The 25,198-nt window shown below is 37.1% G+C and overlaps 1 long non-coding RNA gene across 1 annotated transcript in view; it reads left to right on the top strand.

The window, feature by feature from the left end:
* The window catches only part of LOC111090118, a 63,589-nt gene that overhangs the window by 15,624 nt on the left and 22,767 nt on the right, over positions 1-25,198 (top strand). The window contains exons 3-4 of the long non-coding RNA XR_005370930.1: positions 4,065-4,216; positions 5,481-5,539. This is a non-coding gene — a long non-coding RNA (uncharacterized LOC111090118). The remainder of the gene's footprint in view (positions 1-4,064; positions 4,217-5,480; positions 5,540-25,198) is intronic.

The following is a 25,198-nucleotide window of genomic DNA, read 5'->3' as shown; positions in this document are numbered from 1 at the left end:
TTCCGTTGATCTATGTGTCTGTTTTTGTGCCAGTACCACACTGTCTTAATGACCACAGCTTTGTAGTACAACCTGAAATCTGGCATTGTGATGCCCCCAGATATGGTTTTCTTTTTTAAAATTCCCCTGGCTATTCGGGGTCTTTTCTGATTCCACACAAATCTTAATATAATTTGTTCTAACTCTCTGAAGAAAGTCCATGGTATTTTGATAGGGATTGCATTAAACGTCTATATTGCCCTGGGTAATATTGACATTTTCACAATATTAATTCTGCCAATCCATGAGCATGGAATATTTTTCCATCTCTTTGTGTCTTCCTCAATTTCTTTCAAAAGTGTTCTATAGTTTCGAGGGTATAGGTCCTTTACATCTTTGGTTAGGTTTATTCCTAGGTATCTTATGCTTTTGGGTGCAATTGTAAATGGGATTGACTCCTTAATTTCTCTTTCTTCAGTCTCATTGTTAGTGTATAGAAATGCCACTGATTTCTGGGCATTGATTTTGTATCCTGCCACGCTACCGAATTGCTGTATGAGTTCTAACTTCTTGCAAGATACATCCACGAAGGCAAAAGAAACAAAAGCAAAAATGAACTATTGGGACTTCATCAAGATAAGAAGCTTTTGCACAGCAAAGGATACAGTCAACAAAACTAAAAGACAACCTACAGAATGGGAGAAGATATTTGCAAATGACATATCAGATAAAGGGCTAGTTTCCAAGATCTATAAAGAACTTATTAAACTCAACACCAAAGAAACAAACAATCCAATCATGAAATGGGCAAAAGACATGAACAGAAATCTCTCAGAGGAAGACATAGACATGGCCAACATGCACATGAGAAAATGCTCTGCATCACTTGCCATCAGGGAAATACAAATCAAAACCACAATGAGATACCACCTCACACCAGTGAGAATGGGGCAAATTAACAAGGCAGGAAACCACAAAAGTTGGAGAGATTGCCGAGAAAATTACACTGTTGGTGGGAATGTGAACTGGTGCAGCCACTCTGGAAAACTGTGTGGAGGTTCCTCAAAGAGTTAAAAATAGACCTGCCCTACGACCAAGCAATTGCACTGTTGGGGATTTACCCCAAAGATACAGATGCAATGAAACGCCGGGACACCTGCACCCCGATGTTTATAGCAGCAATGTCCACAATAGCCAAACTGTGGAAGGAGCCTCGGTGTCCATCGAAAGATGAGTGGATAAAGAAGATGTGGTCTATGTATACAATGGAATATTCCTCAGCCATTAGAAACGACAAATACCCACCATTTGCTTCAACGTGGATGGAACTGGAGGGTATTATGCTGAGTGAAGTAAGTCAGTCGGAGAAGGACAAACATTATATGTTCTCATTCACGTGGGGAATATAAATAATAGTGAAAGGGAATATAAGGGAAGGGAGAAGAAATGTGTGGGAAATATCAGAAAGGGAGACAGAACGTAAAGACTGCTAACTCTGGGAAACGAACTAGGGGTGGTGGAAGGGGAGGAGGGCGGGGGGTGGGAGTGAATGGGTGACGGGCACTGGGGGTTATTCTGTATGTTGGTAAATTGAACACCAATAAAAAAAATTTTTAATCAAGTCTAGCTTATCAATTCTTTCTTTCATGAATTGTGCTTTTGCTATTATGTCTCAAAAGTTATCCCAAACCTAAGGTCATCTAGGCTGTTTTCTCTGTAACTTTCCAGTTTTATAGTTTTGCATTTTACATTTATATCTGCAATCTATTTGCGTTAACTTTTGTGAATGGTGTACAGTCTGAGTCCAGGTTCCTTCCTTCCTTCTTTCCTTCCTTCCTCTTTCTCTCTCTCTTTCGCTTTTTTTTTTTAAATATGTCTATTCAATTGTTCCAGCACCATTTGTTAAAAAGACTGTCTTTGCTCCATTGTCTTGCCATTGCTCTTTTGTCAAAGTAGGTTAACTATATAGGTGTATTTCTGGGCTCTCTTCCGTTCTATTCATTTATTGATCTATTCTTTCACCAGTACCGTACTATATTGGTTACTGTGGCTTTATAGTAAGTCACCAAGTCCAGTTGTCTTCAGTCTTCCAACTTTGCTCTTCTCTTTCAATATTATTGTCTCTTCTGGAACTTTCCAATTTTAGGATCAGTTTGTCAATATCTACAAAATAGCTTACTATAACTTTGATTGGGATTGCACTGAATCTATAGATCAATTTGGGAAGAACTGGTATCTTAACAGTATTGAGTCTTCCTACCCAAGAACTTGGAATTTCTCTCCATGTATTTTGGGTTTTGTTTTTGTTCATCAGAGCTTGTTTTCCTTATATAGATCTTATACATATAGTTTTCCTTATATAGATCTTATAGATATTTTGTTAGATTTACACCTAAATATCTCATTTTGGAGGGTACTGATATAAATAATACCATTTTTTTTAATTTCAATATCCATATGTGTATTTCCAGTATATAGGAAAATAATTGACTTTTGTGTATCAACATTGGATCCTGTCATCCTGCTATAACCACTTTTTAGTTCCAGAAGATCTTTTGTCTATTTTTTTCAGTTTTCTACATAGATGATTATGCCATTTGCAGACAGTTTTATTTCTTCCTCTTCAATGTATGTGCCTTTGTATATATCCTTTTATTAGCTAGGAGCACGAGCATTGCTTTCATTGCATCACACAAATTTTGATAAGTTGTGTTTTCCTTTCCATTTAGCACAAGTATTTAAAAATTTCTGAGTGCTTCTTTCACTCATGTGTTATTTAGAAACATACTGCTTAATTTCCAGCTATTTTGGGATTTTTCAGCTATTGCTCTGTTATTGATTTCTATTTTAATTCTACTGAGGACTGACAGTAGACATTGCATAATTTCTATCTTTTTAGGTTAGTTTATGCCCCAGAAAGTGGTCTAGTTTGATAAATGTTCCATGTGAGCTAGGGAAAAATGTGTATTCTGCTATTGTCGGATAGGTAGTCTATACTTGCCCATTATATCCAGTTGATTGATTGTGTTATTGGGTTCAACTATATCCTTACTGATTTTCTGCTTGTTGGCTGTATCCACTTCTGATAGAGGTGTTGAAGTCTCCAACTATAATAATGGATTTATTGATTTCAACTTGCATTTCTATCAGTTTTGTCTCATCTTTTTATCCTTTGTTAAGTGAATACATGTCAAATATTATTGTGTCTTCTCACAGAATTGACCCCTTTATCATCATGAGATGCCACTCTTTATCCCCAATAACTTTCTTTGGTGTGAATTCGGCTATGTCTGAAATTAATATAGCTACTCCTTCTTTCTTATGATTGACGTTAATATGGTTTATCATTCTCCACCCATTGACTTTTAATATTTATATGTCTTTATATTTAAGATAAGTTTCTTGCAGACAATCAAATGGGTCTTGCTTTTTGATCCACTCTGACAATCTCTTTTAATGGGTGTATTTAGACTATTGAGCTCCTAATGATTATTGATATATTGGATTAATACCAGTCAGATTTGCTACTCTTTTCTATTTGTTGTCCTTGTGCTTTGATTCTGTTCTTGCCTTCCATTCTTCTGCTTTTATTGGAAGTTTTAATTGAATATTTTATATGATTTTATTTTCTCCCCTTCCTTAGGGTATCACTTACAGGTTTTTTTTAACTATTTTAGTAGCTACCCTAGAATTTGCAATATACATTTACAACTAATACAAATCCACTTTCAAATAACATTATGCTATTTCATGAGTTATATGTGAGTATCTTAAAATAACAAAATAATGTTAATTCTTCCCTCCTATCCCTTATACCATTGCTGTCATTCATTTCATATAAGTATACATATATACATAAGTATATATAATTGAATATATAATTAAATATATACTATATTGTTCTTTAATCATTTTGAACACATTGTTATCTATTAGATCAATTAATAATAAAAAAGATAAAAGTTTTTATTTTACCTTCACCTATTCCTTCTTGGATGCTTGTCCTACTTTTTGTAGATGTGAGTTTCTTATCCATATCATTTTCTTTCTCTCTAAAGACCTTCTTTTTTTTTTTTTTTTTAAAGATTTTATGTATTTATTCATGAGAGACACAGAAAGAGAGGCAGAGACATAGGCTACAGGACTCCATCCCAGGACCTCTGGATCATGACCTGAGCCAAAGGCAGATGCTCAGCTACTCAGGTGTCCTTAAAGACCTTTTAACATGACTTATAAGGTGAGTTTACTGGCAACAAATCTTTTCAATTTTTGTTTGTCTGAGAAAGTCTTTATTTCTCCTTCCCTTTTAAAGGATAATTACATTGGATTCCAAATTCTGTGTTGCTGGGCTTTTTCTCCCAATACTTTAAATATTTCACTCCACCCTCTCCTTGCTTGATGGTTCCTGATAAAAAGTTGAATGTAATTGGTATCTTTGCTTCTCTACAAGTAAAGTATTTCCTCCCTCCCAGACATCTTCTATTTTTCTCTATGTTTGTTTTTTTGTAGTTTAAAATGATACATATTTTTGGGAGAGTGGTGGTGCTATTTTCCTGCTTGTTATTCTCTGAGTTTTCTAGATCTGTGGTTTGGTGTCTGATTTCATTATGGGGAAATTCTCAGTTATTATTGTTTCAAATATTTATTCTCTACCTTTCTCTTTCTTCTTCTGGAATTGCCATTATGTATATATTACATCTTTTGTAGTTGTCCCACCATTCTTGGATATTCAAGGGTTTTTCTTTTTTTTTTTTCAGTCTTTTTTTGTCTTTATTAGTTTTATCAGCTTTTACTAAGAGATCATCAAATCAGAGTTTCTTTTCACAGTTGTGTCCAGTGTCCAAATGAACTCATTAAAGGCATTCTTCTTTCCTATTACCGTGGTTTTGGTCTCTCGCATTTGTTTTTTGTTCTTTCTTAGGAATTTCATCCCTCTTCTTACATTGTCCATCTGTTGTTTTGTTTTGTTTTGTGATTTTGTTTGTTTGCTTTTTTGCATGTTGTCTGCTCTTTGCATCCTAAAAATAGTTGCTTTAATTCCTGGTCTAATATTGCCAACATCTCTGCCTTATCCAGGTCTGGTTCTGATAGTTGCTTTGTCTTTTCAAATTGTGTTTTTTTTTTTTCCCTTTTACTTTGTCTTTGATTTCCAGACTTGAAATACTGGAAAAAGGAACTGGTATAAATAGTCCTTTAGTAATGTGGTGGTAAGATATAGGGGAGAAAAAATGCTCTCTAGTCCTATGATTGGGTCTGTCTTTTACTGGGTCTGCACCTCTGGGCTGTAAACCTCACACATTAGTATTCCTTGGTCTCACTTAGATCAGGCTGGATAGCTAGAGCCACATTGAGCTTGGATCCTCCCCTCCCCATCAGGTCAGTTATGTTCTGATAAAACCCTAGCAGGTTAGGATCTGGTTAGTTTCTCCTGAGGGCTGATTTTAGGAGGAACAAGTACTCTGGCATACTTCAAAATGGTTCTTTTTCTCTTCCCCCTGCAGGAAGCCCAAGAAGGTTTTTCTCTAATATATACTGTGAGGATCTGGTTCAGCTCCTGAAGGTAAAATTCACTGAAGTATGGAGACCTTTCCTCCTACCATGAATAGGTATCCCTGGAGTTTTTATCTCTTAGACTTGTCCATGTTGATCCTTCCAGTATTTTATCAGTTATATTTCAGGTTTCCCTACTTTAAGCACTGGTTCCCATGGAGATTTTTGCTCAACGGTTTCTACTCTACTAAGTTGCAATACTCTCTATTCTCTTGTTGATATCTGCAATTTTACAGGCAGCAAATTGCCTGTGACCTCACTTCTCTGATAGATCTAAGAAGAGTTGTTGACCTTTCAGTTTGTTTAACTTTTTAATTGTTAGGACAGAAGAGTGACTTCTTCCAATAGTGATGAATGAGAAACTAGAAATCCTCATGAGCACTTTGTCTAGTCTACTTTCTATTGTCTAGCTTCTTATTACTGATAAGTTTGACCCATTCTACTCATAAGATCAGTCATGGCCTCTTATTAATTTGAGTTATTTATCTACCATCTACTTTGTGCCAAGCATATTAGGAGCTGAGGTAAAATGATTATTAATAAGACAGAAAACATATCAAGCCTCTTAGAACTTAATTTTTTGAAAGGATAATTCCAAAATAAAAACTAGGTATGCATATTTAATGGCAATGATTTTGTTGATGGTTCCATTTGCTGAGCTAACAGAGATTATTGGAGTAAGAAGTTTGAGGAGATGAAGAGTTTCATTTTTGACACATTACTTCTGAAATACCTATTTGTTGCAAGAGGCCAGATCAAATAGGGTGTTGGATGCATGGATACTGCTGCTTATGTACTCCATATTTCTCAATTCAAATTTCCAAGCAAGAAATTTTTTAAAAAAATTTCTTAACAGTGCCCTTATCAGTGTATAACCTAGCTTCCTTTGGGTCATTTCCACAACCATGACTAACATTGTCCTCGCATTTCTTGATTTCATGACCCAAGGTATAATATAACCTTTATAAGCAGACATATTTGGGTTCCAGTGCTGCTACCCTCAGGAATTTAAAAGTATTTTTGATCTCTACTCTCAGTTTTCTCACCTTCAAATATGCCTAGTAATACCCATTAGATTTTGTGGGCATTAATGTGGTGAGTATATGGAACTATCTAACCCAAATAGAATTTGGCTCACATTAGAATATTAATTCAATCATACACATTATCATTTTCATTTTTCTAATCTTTATATCTGTAATAAGAATCTCTTATTCTAGCTGTAAGATTTTTGGACTTTGCTTAGCTAGAATGTATATGAATTTGGGGCATTAAATGGGTTCTAAAAGCCTAAAAGAACTGTATTTCTAACACAGAAGAAACAGTTCACTGACATGATTTTAAGATCGTATTATATGAGCTAAAATTTTACTTTATTCTCTTGTATCTGTTAGGTAAAGCTAGATATTTCTTTCATGCTGGTTTATCTATAGATATATTCTCTCTCCCCTACGCCTTTACCCTTGGAGATTCTTTGCTTAAAGACAAGTTGATTTTACTTGTTCTTTATCTTATGACAATCCTACCTTCCCTTTGCCCCAAGGTATATATTTTGAGTTTTTATGCATATTTCACTTCATTTTAATTGATGTTATAGTGCTTTTCAAAGCATGACCCCAGTTATCAGTGGTACTTAGTTACAACTGTATTATTTCAATATCTAGCTATAATGTTTTTGACCAAAGAATATTTCCTTTTTAATACTAAAAATTTTTCTTTACCACATTTATAAGGTAAATAGGGTATAATAGAGTGCCATGACAATGTATGTTTAGTTTCAAAGAAACTTTCAATTAAATTTTAAGAGTTACTATTTAGGTTTTTTTTTCCTTTCCCTCCCTGAAGATGTGTTTTATTTATTTATGAGACTGGGGGACTGATAGACCTTCTCCATAATGTAGGTGGTATAAAAATTTACAGTAAAGTTTAAGGTTATTTTTCTTCTGGGACATTTGAAAATAAATATGGTTCTTCTGAGAACTTCTAGACAGTTTGATATTAATAGCATATTTTATGATATTTTGCACTGTACAATACAAGACTCTAAAGCTTAACAAATGGCACCAGGATCCATTTCCTTCATACTTAGCAAGGCGAGTTTTCCAAATTTCTCCTCACATTCACTGGCAGCAAATAAAACAGAATGTTAGCTATGATCGTGTATTGCCAGACACCCTAAGTCTATGTGCAATTTAACTACAAATGCGTATATTTGGCATAAAATCTCTTTTTTTGAATATAACAGGATCTAGAAAAATCCAGCATTTAATGTAATTATGCATATGGATTTTTGAATGCTATTCTTTCAAAAAAGAATTATATAAATGGAAACTGACACAGGAACTCTTAAAAATCTATGTTAGCTGCTACAATTCTATATAGAGCTTTCTGAAGCCTGTATTGCACCTCTTTTTTTTTTTTTTATAATACATAAGTAAATTTAAGCCACTTGGAGCTTATAGAGATTATATCAGAAGTCATCTGCAGAGTGTCAGCAGTTTTGAAATAGGTAGGATATGAATTGTATTTAGAAAGAAAAGCTTGATAGAGATCTTTTGCACTGCTGTATAGAATTGTTTCAGAGAACTATCATCTTGTTTGCTATTAGGTTTTGTCAGACTTGAATCCAAAAAGCATATTGATTTGTTGTCAGTAAGTTACATACGCTGGATGGATCTGTTTATCCCACTATTGTATAAAGCTTATTTCATTGCACTTGCTTGAGGGCAGATAGTACTAGAGAAGAAGCTGAAATCCACCTCCACCCCACCTCTACCAAGCAATTCTTTCATTCATTTTGAATTTGGTTCATAAATAAAGGACAGAAGAAATAATCTCATAAATCTGGGTACTGGCTTGCACAATTCTGTTGTGATAAATCCTGAAAATTACTTTTTTCCTTCACTTTCACTATTAATGCTAAGCTGTTAGTATATATATCATTGGTCTGTCTTAAGACATGAGGTATTAATTATGTTTAATTTATTAGCTGCTAATTTTACTTCTTTTACTCCATATTTGATTACCTTAAGAACTCAGAATGGAAGCAGACATATGGTATCTCTGCAGTACTGATTGAACATCTGCCACTCATGCAATATTTCAAATATATCGAGTAAATTGCATACATAAGAAAGATAATGTTTTATCTCTGTTCCATCAGGTTGAGTTAAATATTTATTCTTTTATAGTATAAGATGCACAGTATGTTCTGTTGTATGTGAAACAAGAACCAGTCAGCAAAGCAAAAAAAAAATTTTCTTTAGTTTTGAGCTCAGATGGAAATACTTATAGTGAAATCATGGTTCTAATTACAATACTACAGAAGGAAAGAAATATTCCAGTGGAGAGATAAAAAAAATGAGGAACAGATTCAGTGTTGCAACCCTGGGTTCACTAAAAATATGCCTACTAGCAGAGCAGCAACAGTGTTCTCCCCTTTTCTCTCTCTGTCTCTCCCTGTCCTCCTCCTTCTCTCACTCTCTCCTCAAGTTTTCCTTACCCTATCTTCTTTCCTCACCCTCTTCTAGGCAGCGCAGAAAGTGTCTTTGACCATCTTTACTGGGTACCTAATAAGACATGTACAAGGATGCCTATTTAATTCAGTAATTGTATGTAGGTATAAATAGCAAGAAAAGTTTACCTGGAATTGTATGACTTTCCTCTATGTCACACATTGTGAGCTTCTCCAGGGATTTGGGTTCTTCATTTAGATCTCTCCTTTGCAAAAATACATTTGACTCTGATTCTCCTCATTGACAGTCTGAAATTCTTCATGTTTTGAATATTTCTAATTGTTTTTCCTCATCACAGTTTTCCTATGATTACCTTTACAGATACAGTGAGTTCTAACAAGTGATACACTTGAATAAAATTCTAGACTATTGTGCTCATGCTTGAGAGTTTTGGGGCTTCAAAATAGCCATCTACAAAAATGATGGCACTATTATCCCAGTTCTTCTGAGTTATGCCACACGAAACATCTTTTATTCTACTTACTTCTTACTCTCTTGCAAGTAATAAATACTGAAGTTCTTTTCTTGGAAATGGATGTTAAATTTGTTGTTTTTTTTCTTTTGACTTAAAAACTTGTTTCAGATTTACATTTTATTAATAAAGCACCTACCAATGTTCTAGATATTGTTCTAGGCCCTGAACTTTTGAACTTGCTCTCTTAAAGCTTATGTATGCATGCATGCAGGAAAAGGAAACAAATAAAACAAGATAGTTTCCAATAGTGGTAAGTGTTAAGAAGGAAATTGGGCACTTTTTCTGAATGTGAGTAGGTTGGAGGAAGGCTATTTGAATTGGATAATCCAGGAAGACTTGTTTGAAGAGTTATCTGAGCTAAGACCCGACTGATTTGAAAAAAACTGAGTGTGTGAAAATTTGTGGGTAGACAGTTATCTAGAAGGAAGGTGAATGCTGGAACCTTATAGAAGGAATATATCCTTTATGTCTGAGGCATACAAAGAAGACCATTCTGGATGGTATATAAGAAACAAAAGGCTGAGTGGCAAGAAGTAGGTTATAGGTAAAATCCCATTTGATCTTATAGACACTCTATGTTTCATTTGAGAAGCTATCATTGTTTCTAAGTGAGATGGAATTCCATTGGTTGATTGAAGTCAGGGAATGACAAGATCAGATTTAATACAGGCATTTGGATTCTCTATGAAGAATGGATACAACTTACAGAGCTTTATTCAAAGAATTCCTGGTTGCAAGCAAAACAAAACAAAACAAAACAAACAGCTTTGGCTGGTTTAAACAGAAAGTGATTTTTTTTTTTTTCCTGGTCAGCATATTGTTAACATAGAGAATCATCCAGAAGGTTGAAGATATAGACAGAAACACAACCAGAATCCCATCTCATATCTGGTTGATAGGGCTGCAGTTACAGCTTCACTGAACACCTGGAAGCTCTGTAGTATTCAGACTCTACATATTGACTCCTGTTAATGTTCTAATTGCTCCACTTCTGTGGGTCACGGGCTTCAGACTCAAGGTCCTGGGAAGTTGTCTGTGGTTTACTGAAGTTCTGCAAGAACAAAATCTGGGGAAATACATGCCTTGTGATTTCAATTTATCAGCAGGAAGCAACTTTTGCATGACCCCAAATGTAAGAAAGGATTCATATGCCTGGCGGATAATAAAGTGACATTCACCATAGAGGCTAGTTCAGTGATCCAAGTGAGAGACCACTTTGGTTTGGACTAGCGTGGTGGCAATATAGAAAGAAATCCTCAGACTTAATTATTTAAAGGGAGAGTTCTTTTGGCATGAATATGGGGGATGGAGAGAAAAAGAAGAATCAAGTGTAATTTCTAGGTTTGAGGACCTAGATGGATAGTTGTAACGTTTTAATATTTAAGATAGCCATTAGACATTTAAATGGTGATGCTAAGTTTAATTAATTCTAAAGCTTAGAGGCAAAATCAAAGGTGGAGATACACATAGTTTCATAGGCTCTTTAGCCTTTTTCTGAAAAGACATTATGTTTATTGCAGCCATTTTAGACTTTTAAAAATTTCCGTTAATAGTGCCAATTATCTCTTTACTTAATAACTTAAAATCGCTCTGCAAAATTGCACACAATATAAAGTGAAAACTCACCTGCTGAGCTTTCATGGCACCCTATAGTATGACTGAGCTTGGCATATTCTTGCTCGTCTTTATTTTCCATTGCTTCCCAGCTCACAGATAACCACTCTTATGATTGAGCTGGATATCCCATAAGCATTGTGAAGTTCTGTTTCCTATTTCTTTTAATTGTTGTTATTCTCCCCAATTGGAAACATTATAGTAGAATGTTTAAGAGAACTTTTGAGTATGACAGACCAGAAGTGACTCCTGGACCACCCCAGTTATTAGCTGTATGACCTAGGGATTCATTAAACTTCTCTACTTCTCATCTGTAAGATGAAGACCTATTCCATTGGGATAAGATGATTATACCTCTTCCATGGGGATGAGGTAAGAATTAAATGAGAAAATTTTTATAAATACTTGACACAAATTGCAAGTAGTCAGTAGATGATAACTTTATTATTGTTAGTCCTCTCCTCTTTCTAAATGCAAAAACATCATCCTGAAAGAAAGAAAGAAAGAAAGAAAGAAAGAAAGAAAGAAAGAAAGAAAGAAAAAAAATTAGCCTTCAAATCCAGGCTTCTGAAGCTTCTGCAGTGTTCCTCAGCCTAGTCAAGGCTATAACTGAAAGCAACAGCAACCAAACAAACAGGATCATGACTGTCTAAGGACGAAACACAAAGAACAATCAGTCCTCTGAGGCTGAGGCTGGAGGCAGAGTCTAAGTATATTCCTTTACAGCTTCATAGGCTGAAATCAGGAAGGCTTATCGATGCTCCTGTGTGTCTATGCCACCTGCCTAACTTCTCTATGCTCACTCAGTTTCTGCGCTCATAAAGGACTTCTCTGCTCCCCATAACTTATAATCGCACATGTCTCTAGCTAGTTCTGATTTATTCCCACATTAGGTCCACAGGAGTTTATAGGTCACATAAATTGTGGCCTCTAATTTGTATTTCTCAATCTTAATTTAAAATTTCTAGAGATAGAGTATTTGGCCTAACTTCCATGATTTCTCTTGAGCCAGATGTCCAGGGGTGGCCTGGGTGCAAAATTAGGGTTATACCTTTTTAGAAGCTTATACCTTTCTGGAAGTTGTAGGCAGGCTTATCCCTTTTTAGAAGCTGTAGACAGGATGAGTTAAACTAGAAGGGTTTGGGGATATAGCAAGCAATTTGTTGTCAGGGGTAATTTGTTGATAAGGAGGAGAAGACCACTCAAACTAACTCAGATAATAAGAGATTTAGCTGAAAGGATATAAAGGAACCATAAAAGCGTAGGGCATAAAATACAGCTGAGTTAAGTAAGAATTGAAAAATTGCCAAGCAAATTGCATCTCTCTATCTTAACCTGATTTTGTTCATCTCTATTTTACTCTCTGCAGACTGGTTTTATTTGCTTATTCAATAATTTTAATTGCTGATTCAATGTAGGCAAATAACTCATGCACTCACTATTCTAGGTTTTCTCTGCTTATTCATGGGATTAAATCTTCATAATTTTGTCTTACCTTGATTCTATCTCCATTGATTTAGTGATAGTCACACTGAATTTTCCAAGCACAGTCCCACATCTCTTCTTTGCTTTGTCTATACTTATTCCCTTAGTGATCTCATCTGGTCTCACAGCTATAAATCCTGTATATATTCCGACAACTTCAGATTTATGTCTTTGAACTCCAGACTCATATATTCAGCTGCCCACTTTATATCTCAACTTGGGATTTCTAATTGGCAACTCAAACTTAACATGTCCAAGGTACTATTCCTCATTTCACCTCGCTTTCCAAACTTGTCCTCATAGCAGTCTATCTCACCTTAGTTGATAGGAACTCCATTTGTCCAGTCGCTCAGTCCAAAAACCTTGGTGCTATCTTTAACTACTTTCTTAGTTTCATTCCCCATATGAAGTCAGCAAGTCCTTTTGGCTCTACATTTTTTTAAAGATTTTCTTTTTATTTGTTCTTGACAGAGAGAGAGAGAGAGAGGCAGGGACACAGGCAGAGGGAGAAGCAGGCTCCATGCAGGGAGCCCGACGTGGGACTTGATCCTGGGTCTCCAGGATCATGCCCTGGGCTGAAGGTGGCGCTAAACCGCTGAGCCACCCAGGCTGCCCTGATTCTACCTTTTTAAATGTATGCAGGATCCAACTACTCCCCATGACCTCCATGGTCACTTCATTTCTCATCTGAATTATTGCAGTTGACTGCTAACTAAAATTTTCCTGCTTCACCTCTGTATTTGTGTATAGTCTCTTCTAATAGATTTCCCAGAGTGATCCTCATAACAAAAAGCTCCGATTATCAACTCCTTTGCTCAAAACCCTCTTTTGTTGTCCCTTCTCATGGAGAATGAAAGCCAATGTTTTTACCTTCCTCTCTAAGGCCCACAAGAGCTATTCCTCTCTCACTTCTGACTTTATCTCTTACTATTCACCCTTGTTCATTCTTGTTCTCTCTGCTGTCCCTTAATGAGCTAGACAAGACCATGCCCCAGGGCATTTGCATTTACTTTTCTTTCTGCCTTAAAATTACTTTCCCAAGATATTTACATTCTCTATGCTCCAAGCTTTTACTTAAATGTTACCCTCACCACCTTATTTAAATGCAGCCTCTTCACCCTGCACTCCCTATCCCTGCTCCCTATTGTTTTTCACTCCAAAGAACTTAGCAGGATTTGCAATACTATGGATCTTGCTTATTGACTGGTTCTCTCCTCCTCCAGTGGAAGGTAAATGCACAAAGGCAGAGTCTGACTGATTCATTCATTGCTGTGTCCTCAATATCTAGAAAAATTCTGGCACTAAGTATATATGCTGGATCAACGAGTGAATTTATGAATAAGCGAGGAAATGGCCGTCATGTTTTTGTCTGGTTGCTATATGGGGTATTTATGGAGGAGACATCATCTTTTTTATACATCCAAAACATGTGACACATTTTGAATTTTCTGATTGTTCCATATAATCTACTTTATGTAGTCCATGGTATCCTTCCCGTTTTACCAATAAGGATACTGAAATTTAGGCAGTAAAAGCAACATTCCCAAAGTAGAGCTGGGATGTGAACCCTGTTATCTCCCTGTCAGTAATCTGTGTTCCTTCTAATAATACATGCTGCTAGAATTATGATTTCTATCTTTATCCCTATATATAACATTTCTGTTTCTCAAATGAGAATCAGCACTACCCTTTTCTTTTCCTTGCAAAAATAGCATTAGAGAAATACCTATAAGAATGCCTGGATGGCTCAGTCCATTAATCATCTGCCTTGTGGCTCAGGTCATGATCCCAGGGCCCTGGGCCCCTGCATGAGGCTCCCTGCTCGGTGGGGAGCCCGCTTCTCCCTCTCCCTCTGCCACTCTCCCTGCTTGTGCACTCTCTTCCTCTACCGCTCTACCTTAAAAAAAAAAAAAAAGAAAGAAAAAGAAAGAAAGAAAGAAAGAAAGAAAGAAAGAAAGAAAGAAAGAAAGAAAGAAAGAAAAACCTATAGATTTTACATCCTTTTGGGGTCAACAAGTAGAAGAAGATCAATATTCTCACAAAATATGCTACACTTTGGAGTAGAGATTCTCTTAATGGTCTATCATGCTTTTTCTGACAGTCATTAGTGGCCCTTCACCCTTTACTCAGACATTTATCCTAGCGCTCTGCCCGCTCTGCCCGTTTCCTTTCTCCACAGCCTGCTTCTCTTCCCAGCTGAGCTATTTCCTGCTTTAAATCTTAGTCTATTCTTAGGGTCTGGTGTCATGAAAACAATATTTTCCTCTAATGTTTCTGAGAAAATTAATTGTAGGTTTTCTGCAAATTTCATCTGTTCCCTACCCCACATTGTGTCCCTTTCCTTTGAGATCGTTCCGCTTTCTTTTTCTCTTAAATTTTTTTTCCCCAATTTTGTTTCTATCTTTAGTGTTATGAAGATTTCTCAGTTCTTGCCTGGTTGTACATTCATATTAAAGAGTAAATGGAAGTTCTGGGTGCACAAATGGGGCTTAACCATTAAGGCGTACTAGAGGGCAATCTGCTGCCAACTAACTGTGAACATGTGTCTTATTTTCTTGATCTCTCCATTTTCTTTATCTAGTCTTCTGCCTGGATGTTGCCTCTGTAAGCTAGTGTTTGAAGAGGGCTAAGAATCTCATCATTCAGTTTGTAGACATCTCTTAATTCCTAGTGTTGGGACAGTACATCCGCTCGGCTCTCCTTGAGCTGTGCTTAGAGGCCTGCAGGATTAATTGCTTCCTGTAGAGAGGGGCAGTGGTCTTAACCAATCCTCTCACTTTCAGCTCACCCCCACCTCCTATGGACTCCTACACTCCCCACCCCTTTCAAAAGTACATGTTTTCAATTTCTAAGTCTCTCTGAGATTCTGTAACTCAAAGCAGATTAATTCTTCCAGTTTTCTTCTTAGGCAAGCACATAGGGCAAAACTTTCTATATTCTTCTATGTCATTTACTACCCACAGCAACAGAGCAAATAGCATTTAGGTGTCCAGACTCTGGAGATAAACTGCCTTGCTTCAAACTCTTACGCTGCTACTTATTAAGTGTATGATCTGAGTAAATTCTTCAACCTTTCAGGGCCTTCCTCACCTGCAAATTGTGAATACTAATAGTACCTGTCCCAGAGAGCTAGGACAACGATGCAAGCACTTATAAACGTGCCTGACACACCTAATAGATGCTAGATAGATGTTTGGACTTATACATTTTGAATCTTTCTAAAATCTGCTGATTTCTACCAGCTACTGTTGTTTCTCCTCCCATTATTTTGTCCTTATAGATTAAGTTGTCCTATTCCCTTATTATCAATTAATAATGTTTTCGGGACAAGTCAATATAAATACTTTAATATTTTATAATTAACATTATCTCAATAATGGAACTCTCCCAAATCTATTCCCTTCCGAAGGTATCAGCAGGGTGAGTCAATACCTGTTTTGGTAATCTACCCAGTACTTGTGAGCCTCTAGGAAATGGCTTGCTTTCCGGTCCTCTTCTTAGTGTGCCCGGAGTCATCTTCACCATGCCCAACATAAGGAGATGCTTCTACTTTTATATGTGAAATTTCGATTGCCTGTGGTTTGCCCTTAGATCTACTCATCACTATTTTTTTTTTTTTTTTATTGGCTGGAATCAAATTCCTTGTTTTTGAACCCTTTAGAGCCTCTCCAGTATTTAACTGGCCCATGCCTAGGTGTTGACCAAAATATGACACAACTTCTTTCTTTCTGTTTTTAAATTCTCACTTCCCATTTTCATTTTTCTCTTTTTTTCTCCTATTCTACCCTTCTCTGCAATTTGAAGGAATACTCTCAATAAGTTTTTAAGGTAGGGCTTTTTAGCGATAGGATGACGGATATATTATATCCATTAGAAATGTGTTTGAGGAGTTGTATACACAGGAAATAGTCAGCAATACATTATTGTTTAGGGAGATGCAGTTGTCTTTCTCATTACTATGATAAGGGACATTTTTATTTTTTATTGTACATTAGCAAAACATTCCAATTTCACTCTAGTTGCACATTAGGCTTCATATTCCAAAATGAGAAACTGTAATAGGTTTTTATTCATAGTTTACTACAGTGAAATGACATTTTCATAATCACTCTCCCCCACCACTACTGTCGTTACTATCAAATTAAGAAATATACAAATATTTATTTAGAAATTTCTGTGAACATAAAGGGTTTAAGATTGTATTATATTTACTCTTCCCTCCCATGGGTTTTTATGGCCATTTTGAAGTGGACAAAAATGACCTCGAATTTACCAAATGCATCTAAAATATTTAGTAACTGAAACTACTGAGTGCTAGAGAGGGATTGAAATTAGAGTGTGTACTAATGTTAACAATTCAGAAGTACCATAACAATGGAAGTGAGGCACTAGGTCTGGAGCGGGAAATGCAGCTTGCTACATTTTCATACACTAATTAAAATACAGCTGCATTTTTATTTGATTATTCACTCTTGATTACAGTTCATACCATTGTGCCATTGTGGATACCAGTGTGTAAACCATTCTGTGTGTGAGGGGCCAGGCACCTTATTCACTGTGCAGAGATCAGCAGGCTTTCCTTTGTAGAGCTCCGGTAAAGTGGAATCCAACGTTGGAGAACAAATCTCACTGAAGAAAGGAGGGAGGAAGGAAGGGAGGGAAAGAAACTTGCCAGACTAGTTCTCACTCCAAAGTCCCCTGCCTCAAGCATTGATTCACTGTGGATTATAGACAGTCAGTTTGCTAATATCGTGTGTACTCATTTAACCTACAGTGTTAAAAAGATCACCTTCTAAATATGGGAATCATGTAAAAAGTCAAATAGTCAAGAATTGCTTCTAGTTTGAGTTTATGCTCATTATTGGCTTTGTAAATCCTTAGTCAACCTTACAGTAACAGTGTGTAGAAATTTAGCATTTCATAATAATTTAAATGTAAAAATAGGTATGTTAAAATAAAGATAGGGGTCCACCATGTTTAATTTTATTATATGTCTGATACTGGAGAGACATTTATTATATCACGTCCCACCCAGTTATCTTTCTGAATTCATCTATTATTCTCCATTCTATAGCAACTCAACAGCTCTCTAATTTTATTATTAGAGTAATCATTTTTTAGAAAATTAAGAGTGCAAAAGTAGAGAATAGGAGCATTCTTATTTTTCTCCTGTATATTTTTGTTTGCTTATTCAGGAGCTCTTCTTCTTTAGTGCTAGAGAAAAACATAACTTCTTTAATAAATAATTCTCTGCAAACAATTTGATAGGAAACCATTTTGAGTTAGTGAACCCTGTAAAATTATGGGCTTCTGCCCGTTTTTCATTCTGTTAATAAACTTCAAGGTTTGTTGAAAAACGACACGGTTCAGAATTAAATAAAGACACCTTACATCAAAAAATTATATCAGCTTCTCCCTTTCAAACATCAGGCTTGGGAATTCTATAGCTCCAAGGTAAAGACGTCTTCTCTCTGAGCATTGTTGGTCTACTGAGCCAGTTACAAATTATATTGGAGGGAGTTAGTTCCTGCATTTTGTCAAAATGACTACAGCTTCCCTGCAAATTTGTAAAGTGTGGTCGATGGAAGAAGACACCTTTAATTTGTTTTTATCTCCAACACTCAGAAAAGACAAGCCAAAGAGCCATAAATGTTTTTCCTATTTTGAAGATTGATTTGAATGCTGTAAAATATGTAGAGTTGAGAGTTGTATAGAGCCTGTGACTTTGGAGGCAAACAAGGCTGTGAGTTCCACCCCTGTATGAGTTTTAAAGCTGCACTCTTAGAGACCGTGTGCCCAACGGTATCCCTAACTGTATAACTCCGTTTGCTAATTCGTGGCCCTCAGGTAAGGTTGGGATTTCTGATGTGACTCCTTAGAACCTCATTTCTAAGTGTTAACTAATGCTAATACACAACAGAAAAATCTCGATGTCTAAATTGTCTTAAAAGAACAGAAGTTCTGTGGTGCCTGGCTCGCTCCATCCATAGATCCAAATCTTGATCTTGGGGTAGTGAGTTCGAGTTCCATGTTGGGTATAGAAACTACTTTAAAAAAAAATAAAGCAGAAACTCTATCTGAGCTTAGATGCGTAGGCCCCACATGAGACCAACTGGCTGGAGCTGGGGAGCTGCTGCTTCCTTGGGATGCCTCTGTGTGCCACCCATCCCCCTTCCTCCAAGCATTTTGTTTCTGTTTCTGTTTACCTGCCTGGGCCCATACCCATTATGGGTTGCAAACCTTGCTTCAGATTTAGGGCAGCTGCTAATTCATTAGCAACCATTTGGTTTTGAAAAGGTGACTCTTTCTGACTCATGAAGAACAGAAACTGGATCTCAGTCACCTCTACGCCCTGGCCTGAGTGACCTTATGTAGCAGACAAGCTGCCCAAGCTTATACAGAACATACAACAAGAGCCAACTGTACCTGGATAAAATGGGAGTTCTTCATGAATCTGGAGTTTGAATGAGAGAGCATTTTTGTATCAGCACAAATCAATCATCATTGCTTATAGGAAAAGGCAAAAAACTAAAAACTGGAAGTCTACTGCTTTGTTTAAACAGGATGGCAAGGTTATTGGACCATACAAGGCACATCTAATTTATGTGATACAAGTAAAGCGAGCATAAAGATTTTCCACAATGTTACCTTTTTCAAGAAGTTCAAATCCGGTTCCTTATGTGATAAATGTGGATTTCTTCACAAATGACTAAACCTCAGGAGTACTGTGGAGGGATTCATGCTGATAGATCATTGCTTCGTTTTTAAAGCAAGCACTCTCCGGAGACATTTGAAAACCAAATTCATAAAACAAAGTTTATTTTGCCATGTGTGGGCATCTGCAAATATCAGCTGAGAAAAGAGAGAAGGGGAATTACCTTTTTCAACCTTTCCTCCCCATGCAGTGGCGTTGTGACGAAGCCCTGCCAAGACCTTCATGGCTCTACGGCCAGGCTGCTTTAATAAGGAGGTCTGAGACAGGCCTGAGGAGAGTGGTCTGCCTGGGTTTTGCTTGCTGATGGCTCCACACAAAAGCCTGATATTGATTTGGCATCTGAAGGGGCATCTGTAAATGCCTAAGGTGATGTTCTGTGAAGGACAAATTGGTAGAGTTATTTTGGAAGAAAATAATTAAGTTCAGTTTTCTATGGTGACTAATCCATAAATGCTTTTAGAGGGAAGAGCTTCGTATTCAGGTGCCTGCAGAGGCACTGGGCAAAGTTCCTCGTGTACTAGAGGCAGGGGATCTAGACCAGGTATTTACAAGATCCTTTAGCTTGTCAGCTGCACAGCATGAGAAATATTTGCAAGCCAGGGTTATTCCTGCAGCAAACATTCAAGACTGCTGAGAAGAAGCAGTCTGTGTTTTGTTGAGTGTGTAGTATTCTGGGTGACCCTGGACTAGGTTTGCCTGAGATCATATGCAAGAAGAAGTGGGGGAATGCAGGCAGAAGAAAATCCGTCAGGTCTGTGGTGGTTCTATATTGAACCCAGGGTCAGACAATCAGATGTATGGATGTTGTTCAAAGTTTTGAGTTATTTGTTTTTCCTAGTCTTGCTATCTTAGACTACTCAGAAATAAACCCAACAAATTGACAGTCCAACCACTGGGGTCAACCTTCTAGTGAGGCTTGCAGTGACTCTCTGAGCTTTTAAGAAGTAGGATGAAGCCTGGGGAAGGTATACTTCTTAGTTTTCCATTTTAACACACCTCCCACATTCCCAACTCAATATTTCATAGATTGGGGTTGACAAGCAAAGTTGTCTGAAGAACGGAGCCTGATAGTCACATATTACCTGTCAAGGCAATAACTCCCTTAGGGTTTTTGGGAAAAGAATCCTTCCAACCTGACATTTAAAAACCCTGCAGGTTTCAGCCTGTCTACTACCCCCCGTTGCAGAGACTGGTATCCAAATGCTATACCATATGCTAACATCCCACAAATACGAGCTAGAATGGAGAGCATCTGACACCGTTGGAGCCCCCTTTCTTCAAACAGTCCTGGATGTCACAAACAGGAAAAAAGAGAACTAATTTTCTGTTAAATCAAGCATCCTCATTGACCCTGCCTGACTCACACTGCATCCACACGTCAGTAGTGATAGAATTTTCTATAATAGTTAAGAGGGAAAAATCACTACTTATTGTTTCTCATCGTAAATATTCCCATTGTAAATCTTTCCTGAGTTTGACTAACTGTATTTGGATGATATCTTAGAATATACATTTTAAGAACATATTTTTCCCCAAGTGAAAATAATGATTATCCTTGGAAAATAAATGATTGCAACATTCCAATAAGCAGCAAAGCTATGAATTAAATTCATTGTTTGCTTCCCATTCATCCTTTGTGTGTCTCATCCTTGGTTTGGATCATAATCTTTCTCAGTGTCCACGTCATCTCAAAATGAAAATTCTGAAGAGCAGCATCAATAAAATAGGTGGATATCTCGAGGTCTCCATCTACGTCCTCTTTTTTTGCTCATTCATGCAATTATAACACCATCCTTGTTAGGATTTCCCCAATCCATTTTTGCCTACTGTACAGCAGTCTTCATTTTCCAACAACACACTCTGTAACTTTTCCAGCATGCTTTTCTCATGTTCTTCTCTTTTATAAAATTAAATGTGAATTCCTGTTAGCTCATGATTGGATTATTACAGTTTTAGATGCATTCCTTACTTACAGGGTTTACATCTTTGATACTCTAATCTTACTACAGCCTAGGGTGTACAGCCAGTGTAGTGATTCAAGGTATCACAGCACTTGGCTATTGGACATCTAGTATTGAACAGATCAAATATAAATACCTGTATTTGAATTTCAAGTCATTTTAACTTACTGTTTTGCCTCTTATCTACAATTGTTTGCTTTTGTATTGGTCGCCATGACTTGGTCATGGAGGTAAGATAACATTTCTCTTTTTTCACGTGCCACTCCTGTTGACTTTATATTCAAGTTTTCTCCTATGCCTCAGAAAGCCTATAAACTATTATTGTTCTTCCATTTTTCTATCTTTCCTTCCTTCCTTCCTTCCTTCCTTCCTTCCTTCCTTCCTTCCTTCCTTCCTTCCTTCCTCCTTGCAAATCTGTCTCCTCAGCTATCTCAATGAATATTTAATGGTACTGCTTTATGGAGAGAACATTAAGAACAAGCTTGCAATAGGTGAATAAAGAAAGGGAACAAGAAGTTTATAAACCGAAATACTTTCAGGCCACCTCCTATTACAAACAGCATATGAGCCTACACTCCATTCGCCCCATACCATCTGCCACAATTAGAGTCCCAGTTTGCTAATTTGAGATTTCACTCTTGTAGTTTCTCTTAAGAATCAATGGCCACAACAATGTTCTCAATTCAAAATCATGCTTTTACTACAGTGAATGACATATTTTAAGGAGCTGGTACTGCATCACTGATAATTTTTAGTTCAAAGAGGATTAAAGGAAGATTGTATTTTAGGGCACAAGAGGAAAACATGGTATTTCCTATGTTTTCCCTAGCTTGGTGAACACAGGGAGATTGACAGAGCAGAGAGCTACTGCTATGAGAATGGGAATAACTTCTGGCCAGAGGATGCATGCATATTTGGAGATGGAGTTAGAGTTCAGTTAATATTCAGAGTGGTTACCCAGCCACAATTTTGAAAAATGGATGCGTCCATTTGCAAAGGATGCGCAAAAACCCCAGGAGGGAAAACCTGCCTCCAGGGCCCGGGACAGGGCATTACAGGGGAGGCTTGTACTAGGCTTATAAGAGGAGCATAGACTCCAGTCAGAGGGGTGGTGGGCATTGCAGGAAAGGGATGTGTACTGAAGCAAGGTGGCAGGGATGAGTGCAAGTGCAGGCCATTTAGGGAACTCCAAGTTCTAAGACCTGAGGCCTCAGGATTTTAAGGAGAAAAGTCACTTGTTCAGATTAGAGTTTTAGAAAGATCAATGTGTGGCAGCAAAGTAGACTGGATTAATGAGTCTCCATCTATATGCCTGAAGAATATTGGCATAGTCAGAGCTGCTCACATCAAGTAGCAGTGGTTTTAATTAGCGGGAAAACTGGTAGATTCCTCAACTGTAAGAGTTTTGCCCGTATTTTCATTAAAAAATCTTTTATTTGTCTACAAGTACCACTAATAACAAAAACAAATATAGTAAGTGTTACTGATTTGACAAAAATGAATAACTATAATAACTGAAACAGCCATCTATGCTTCTTTTTAACTTTAGTTTTGCAAGCATACTCCCTGTGGATGTGTTTTTATACTTTATGATATAAAATATTGTATTTTCTGTGATGAAAAATTCCCGTTTCTGTGCTGAAATAAGTCTCTAAATGTTTCACGATATCCACAGAATAAAAATAGCATTCAAAGTCCCCCTGCCCAGTTCAACTGCTGGTTTGTCTCACACCCTCTTGGCTTCACCCCTGTGTTCAGCCTGGGTCACAACGAGCAGTTTCATGAAGGATTTCAGTCACTTCATGCTGACAGTGTCTCAGCTCAAGGCTCCCATGCCTCTGTTTTCTGTTGTGTGGAGGAGCTAACATTCCTGAGGGCAGTTCTCAAGAAGAAGAGTGAAGGGATTCACTTGTCTTTCCACCGAAGCTGAGGAGGTCGATTCTGAACATTGTGTAGCGTCTGCGGTAGTTCCAGACAGATCCAGCTCCCTGTGGCCAGTGACCTGCTTAATAATGACTCTGCATTAGTTTTTTTCTCCTTTCTTCACTCCTGCCCTCTAGGGATTTCCTCCCAAATAAACAATTTAAACACAAATTTTGTCTCAGGCTTCCCTTCCGAGGATAAACCTTTCTCCCTTAATGATCCTGTCTCCTTCTCATTGAGTTTGAGGACTACTAAGGGACAGAAATAGTTCTAGAGGGACAAAAAGACTTGTGTGGAGGCCGTTGTTATGATCAAGGCAAACATAATCAAGGTACTGGCCCTACCAGACACAGTGCCAGCTGGGATGGAGCACATGCACCAGTTATTACAATAAAAATGCCTTATACTTGTAATGTGATCATCATATTCAAAACTTACTTATAAATATTTTAGTTAATTTTTTTTTGCAAGTCCCCCCTTCTTAAATTTTTAAAAATTCACATCTCTGTCTCTCATGGGTGCGTAGCTGGCTTAGCCAATAGAGAATGTTACTCTTGATCTTGGTATTGTGAGTTTGACCCCATGTTGGGTATAGAGATTACTTAAAAAGAAATTTAAAAATCCTAACAAAACAAAAAAAACCCAACCTGGTTCTAATCAAATCTCTCTCTCTCTCTCTCCCTCTCTCTCTCTCTCTTTCTCTGTTATTCCATTTATATAAAGTCCATTTATATGTCAAACTAAGTTCCAGCGTTGGTAGTCTGGTTAATGATGACCTTTGGGAAGAAGGAGATAGTATAATGATTGGGAGGGGGCATATGTCAAACCTCACATTAATGTGTCCATCACTAAAGTGAAGTGCATAGGGGAAGGATTATTTTCATATTAGAAATGAGGAAACTAAATTATACAAAGTATAACTGATTTTTTAAGGTCAGGTAGTAAGTGAGGGACAGACCTGCCTATCAAAGACTTTATTTCAGATCCTCATTAAGAAATAAATATTTCTCTACGAACCCACTAAAACTAAGCTGCTCTATAATTACTTTGCTGAACTATGTATGTGACAGACTGTGAAAGATGTTGGTAAATAACACCAGCTTCCTCATTCAAGTTCTGAAGCAAATGAGAAATAGGATAAAGAATTGGCAAATGTAGATAAAAATATTTGTTTTACCTCTGATAAAGCTGAAATTCGTGAATAGGGATTTATTTGTTTAGCTGCAGGGCTAAAAATACCTGACGAGTTACTGAAGCTAGTTGCTATGGGAAAGGAATAAGAAGGGGTTGGACATCACATGCTAGGTTTGTCCTTCAAACTATTTATTTATTTTTTAAAAAAGATTTTATTTATTTATTCATGAGTGAGAGAGAGAGAGAGAGGCAGAAACAGGCAGAGGGAGGAGCAGGCTCCATGCAGGGAGCCCAATGTGGGCCTCGATCCCGGGTCTTCAGGATCAGGCCCTGGGCTGAATGCGGCACTAAACCACTGAGCCACCTGGGCTGCCCCTCAAAACTCTTTAATAAGATTAAGACACTCTTCCTCCAGAAAGGGAAGAGCAAAAGAGAGGAGAGACGCCGTGGGTCTTGTGCTAAATGGGAATGGGAAATAAGCAATCCCCCTCAGTAATGTGATCCCGCATGAATTCATTCATTAACAACGTGTTCAGAGTGACCTCTACATTTCAGGTATATAATGATATAGTGATGGGCAAGACACAATGTTCCCTGCCTCCTGCTGCTGGTTAAAATCTAAAAAAGTAATCCCCAGCATAAAGTCAAGAATTTATTAGTTTTTGATAAATCATAAAAAATGATGGTAAAGTGTGAAACATCTAACAGAAATGAATTTAAAACTTCAAACTATGAGTCGCATGAAGATATATATGTACTGCTTTTTATTGCATTATGCTATTAGAAAAGATAATGTAATACCTTTCTGAAAAATCAGATAATCTAAGATCTGATCATCCAATATCTG

This window comes from Canis lupus, chromosome 15 (genome assembly GCF_011100685.1).
Source record: "Canis lupus familiaris isolate Mischka breed German Shepherd chromosome 15, alternate assembly UU_Cfam_GSD_1.0, whole genome shotgun sequence".
NCBI lineage: Eukaryota > Metazoa > Chordata > Mammalia > Carnivora > Canidae > Canis > Canis lupus.
Note: the sequence above shows the minus strand (reverse complement) of the source record. Positions and strands in the feature narration are given on the sequence as shown.